The following is a 5,430-nucleotide window of genomic DNA, read 5'->3' on the forward strand; positions in this document are numbered from 1 at the left end:
ATTTCTTATATTGCACTAACAGTTCTGTTTTCCTCATAATGTCCTGTCTTGAAAAATCAATTACCTTGTTTCATCTACCAAAATTCAGCCTGCGAAAGACATGAGAATAAAGCAATCCCTGCTTCCGTCATCTTTATCAATCTCTTCAAAGACCATGAAACTACTTTTTCCACCAACGTATCACCTATCACCTATTTTGACGGAATTAGGTTTTGATAAAAATTGGAAAGGAAAAGTGGGTGATTGAAAAGAAACGTTAAGAAAAAAATGAAATATTGAAGATAGAAAAGTTACAGAAAAAAAAAAATAGATGGGTATAAACATGAAATGGCAAAGGCCTTAAGTGAAAAATGGGAAGTGTAAAAGATAGTAGATATTGAAAAAGGTTTTGGAACATTTAAAGAAGCTGTGGTAATTACAACAAAATAAGTGTTAGGGATGAAAGTGGTGAGGGATGGAAAAAGAAAAGGACATTCATGGTAGACAGAAGAGATAAGGAGGAAAGTAAAAGAGAAAAGAGGACTTTTTAAGAAAACTCAAGAAAGAAATATGGCTGAGCAAGTAAAAGGGGAAAGGAAAAAGAACTATAAAGAATGCAAGATGAAATTAAGACAAGCAGTAAAAGAAAGTAAGAAGAGTTGCTGAAGACTTTGGAAAAAGACTAAGTGAAAAATATATAGGGAACAAAATCATATTGGAAAGAAGTAAAAAACTAAAGAAATGCAGAAAATATCTCCCCAAGTAAAATAAATGAAGTTATGGATGAGAATGGAATGACGTTACAAGACGAGGAAGCTGTGAAGGAGAGATGGAGAGAATATTAAAAAAAAAAGTTAATGAATTTTGAGGATGGACATCCAGCAGCTGTAACAGCAGTAGTTTTCCGTAGAGGTAGAGGAGGAGTATATAAAGAAAGAAGTATAACATATGAAGAAGTAAATCAAGCAATAAAAAGATTAAAAATGGAAAGGCAGCAGGAATTGATGAAATCAAAGCAGAAATGATGAAGTGTGAAGGAGAGGTAGTTACTGAATGGATGGTCAAGTTCTGTGAAGTGACATGGGAGGGGCGGTTGCCAGCAGACTGGACAAAATCCATCATTGTCCCAGTTTACAAGGGGAAGGGCAGGAGAGGGGAGTGTGGGAGCTATAGAGGTTTAAGTCTCCTAAGTATACCCGGAAAGGTATAGAGAGGGTGCAAAGGCTTACAGAAAAGAAAATCTGTGAAGAACAAGGAGGCTTCAGGAAGGGAAGGGGATGTGTGGATCAGATATTTTCCTTCAGGATGATAGTAGAAAAAAAAATAATAGCAAAAAGAAAGAAACCATACGCTGCCTTCATGGATTTAGAAAAAGCTTACGACGAGTCGATTGGATTGCATTGTGGGATGTTTTAAAGATTTATGGTGTGGGAGGAAAACTGCCTAGTGCAATAAAGTCTTTTTATGAGAATGCATCTGCATGTGTCAAAATTAGTGGATAAACAAGTGAACATTTTGATATAAAAGTGGGCTTAAGACAAGGGTGCGTCATGTCACCATGGTTATTCAATATTTATATGGATGGTATTATGAGAGAAATGAAGGACAAAGTTCAAAGTTGGGGAGTTGGAGTTAAAATGTACGCTGAGGGAAGGAAGTGGGTGCTGAATTCAATCTTATTTGCTGATGACATAGTGCTCATAGCAGAAAAGGAAAATGACTTACAAAATTTGGTCAGTGTTTTTGATAGGGAATGTAAAAGGAGAAAGCTGAAAGTAAATGTCAACAAAAGTAAAGTGATGGTTTGTGAGCAAAGTAGAAGTGAGGTTGTAGATTTTGTATGCCCATATGGAGTGGGAACTGAATGTGAAAAAAAATCTAAATAATTTTGAATGGTGAAGAAATGGAGCAGGTCAATGAGTTTAAGTATCTTGATCAGTTATGTGCAAGCATGGTGATACGGAGGGAGAGACAAGAGAAAGGGCATTGCAAGGAAGAAGGGTGGTAGGGTCTTTGGGACGTATCATGAATGGCAGAAGTGTGAGCATGGAGGTAAAGAGGGATGTGAGAAATAAAATAATAGTACCAACCCTCACATATGCAAGTGAGCCTGGAATGAAAGTCAGAAATCTAGAGTGCAGGCAGTGGAAATGAGTTATTTGAGGAGTGCATGTGGTGTGAGTAGAATGAATGGAATAAGTAATGGAAGTGTGTATGAACGTTTTGGAATGTGTCACATGGGTGAAGGGAAGAGGTGTTGAGTGGTGGAAGAAGTGAAGTGACACTTTAAAATGGTTTGGCCACATGGAGCGAATGGAGGAGAGTGAGATGACCAGGATGGTGTATGTGAGTGAGATGGAGGGAGGGAATGTTAGAGGACGACCTCCAATGAAATGGAGAGAGAGGATGCAGGCGTACGTTAGGGAGAAGGGGGAAAGATCCTTGAGAAACTTTGTGCAGACAAGGAGGGAGTGTCTGGATAGAAAAAGATGGAAACTCTTCTGCCATGGCCATCCCCTGGTAGGAGCTCCTTGGAGCATGCGTCGATGAAATGATGATAAAGATTGACCTTAACCTGTATTTGAAATAATTCGCTGAGGCCTGTGCATAATTATAACACCTGTAAGGGAGGGGTTGGGGGCAGTGAGATTAGCTTAGGGAGCTGGTTGGAGGTCACGACTCTGGTTTACAACAGTGCAGCCCTACTGTAAAGAAATATTCAATTTTATCTAACCAGTTTTATATAGCATATCTATCATTTGATGTGAATATGCAGAATGAAACAATTAAGCATTTCCAGTGCATCCCAAATCATTCTTGCATGAAAGACCTGTGAAATCCAAGCAGAAATGAGCTTTAAAAAAAATTTGTTTACATTACATTATATACTGAGTACCTGCTTTGGGTGAATCTTTGTCGCCTTCGACGAAATTTATCGGAACATTTGGGGGCCAGGCATCTCGGCAGAAAGCGAGCCTCCTTTGTTTATTGTCCGTGTGCGATATTGGCATCCATCCAATAGTGTTTTCCTCCACTCACAACTCCTGGCCCTAAAGCCATCACCTTTGAACTGCCCACACTCCTGGTAGCGGCATCACCTTTGACCTGTCCATGCTTCTGGTAGCGGCAGTAGTCCACCCAAGGTCTTGGTTCATCACGCACAACAACCTGCAATCATTTGAGTGTGAAGTATAATATGCTGGGAGCAGAAACCGGTAACCTCACCGAGACACAAACACTTGACCTTCCTAGTCTTGGAGGGGTGGGGCTGATACATGCATGGCAGGAACTCAGCAAATAATGTAATGTAAATATATTTTTTTTAAGAAGCCCACTTTGGCTTGATTTCACAGGGCTTTCATGCAAGAACGATCATGGATGAGGAAATGCTACCTGATAGCATTTATATTTTCTCTCATTTACCAATAAATAAAACAATGAGAATGATCAGCTACATTATTACTAATATTAGTATCACTTATATTGAAGTGTAATTGTTGAAAGTCCCAAAGAAATACAGATAATTTACGATGATTGAAAACATACTTGGTAATTCTTTACAAGAACTCCGCTACTCCAGTGCCCTCCACCCCCAAAAACAACCCAGGGGGGGGAAAGGGAAATTGACTGAAATATGGGACTCCCAAATTTACCACCCCAAATCCCTAAAATAGGGTAAATTTTCTACTCCCAAAAGTATACTGAACTGCGTATATCTGACAGCTTACACTGTACGTCAAGTATATTTAAACTACTCCAACCTGTCTTTACCTAACCAAAACTCGACCCTCCCTCTGCTAGGTTAGGTTAGAATAGATTACAAGACAACATATTAATGGAACTTCCCTTAAACTTTTAACTAGGGAATTTTCCCTATCCTAGAGAAATATTTTATGGTAGTTTTAGAGGCCCATTTTTCAGTTAATTTGACTCCGCCTTCACAACCCCAATTCTCCACAGGTTCCTAGGCTTGTCTTGGGGGGTAGGGCGGGGATGGAATGGCAGAGGGGGAGGCGGACTTCTTGTAAAGAATTACCGAGTAGCTCAAGCTTCATGGGCCCTGTGACCCAATAGTCGCTGGCTGGCAACTCTGGAATAATACCTCATTAACTGAAGATGGTCACTATAGTAAGAATGGGGAGGGGAAAATGATCAGGGATAATGATTTCATTTACTTTCCTAAAGTCCACCACAGGTCGAAATGAACCATCCTTTTGGGGGGATAAAAGTGATGAATCCACGGGGAATGTGATTCTTGAATGACTCCTTGAGCAAACATGTCATCCACCACCAGTAAGTGCCCTATGAAGGCACACACAAGGATGAGTACCTGGGTTATGGTCAATACGATGGGCATTTCCCCTGGTACTGATATTGTGTTTGATCACTGGAAATCACTGTCCATACACTGAAAATGTTAAAAAAAAAGTTGTTCAGTTTTAGCAAGGGTGGCAAAGAGGCAAAGACACCACACCTAAAACTCACTCAATCTGCTACTGCATGTACTGTTTCTGCCCACAAACTTCACCCATAACTATCTAACAGAAATCACTAGAGGAACAACAAAACTTACCAGCAGTGAACCCACGTCTCGTTGTTGTTTTGGGCCGCGGCGATCTAGTCGCTCACTGTTCACATGAGCCCTGGTGTCGTCCTGTGAGGGCTTCACATGCACGTCAGCTGCCCCGTCTTCCTGAGGAAGGCGCAGGTGAGGCGGATGACAGCTTCCTGGTGTGAGGGGTGGACGCCTGCCGGCGCCAGCAGCGTGGGCAGGTCAAAGGTGGGCACGTCCAGGGCGCGGAGTCGGTGTCGGAGCAGCACTCGCTGGGAGTGGTGGCGTGGGCAGTGCAGCAGAAGGTGTTCAATGGTGTCCTCGACGGTCCTGCACCAGCAGGGGCAGTGAGGGTCAGGGGACAGGCGGTGGAGGTGAGCGCCGAGGTGTGTGTGGCCCAGGGCCCAGGCGAAGGAGCATCAGGGCCACGTCTAGGACGCGGAACGCTTTCCTCACCCACGGCTGTGGGAAGGAGTTGGTGCGGTACTGGCCTATGAAGGTGGTGTCGTCCCATGAGGCGTGGCAGGTACGGGAGATGAGACGTTTGGCCGTGTAGAGTGGCAGGGGAAGCGGCGTTATGTTTACCTCCGGCCATGTTTTGTTTTGAACTCGCTGCTGCTGCGACGGTGGCGTACCCTAGTGGCGACGCCGCCGCTGGAGGCGGTCGATTCAAATTGCCTCATTCCGAACCTAATGCGCTATATTATCACATCCTCAGTAGTTATAATATTGCCATACTGGCTTGTTTTGGCGGGGCAATGGCGCGTGGGGCGGGGCGGAATAATCAGCCGTAGTGGCAGGCTATTATATCGGCTTGTTTTGGCGGGGCAAGGGAGCGTGGGGCGGGGCGGAAAAACACGTGGGGCGGAGGGCGGAAGGACATCCGTAGTATCCTGCGC

General features: G+C 43.3%; 1 long non-coding RNA gene across 1 annotated transcript; it reads right to left on the minus strand.

Moving 5' to 3' along the window:
- Positions 1-2,845: 2,845 nt before the first annotated feature.
- Positions 2,846-4,720, minus strand: LOC126992172 (uncharacterized). Its single transcript, XR_007746311.1, has 2 exons — positions 4,553-4,720; positions 2,846-3,147 (listed from the first exon to the last, which is right to left on the minus strand). It is a non-coding gene; the product is annotated as an uncharacterized LOC126992172 (long non-coding RNA).
- Positions 4,721-5,430: the final 710 nt, after the last annotated feature.

Source organism: Eriocheir sinensis, unplaced genomic scaffold (genome assembly GCF_024679095.1).
Source record: "Eriocheir sinensis breed Jianghai 21 unplaced genomic scaffold, ASM2467909v1 Scaffold410, whole genome shotgun sequence".
NCBI lineage: Eukaryota > Metazoa > Arthropoda > Malacostraca > Decapoda > Varunidae > Eriocheir > Eriocheir sinensis.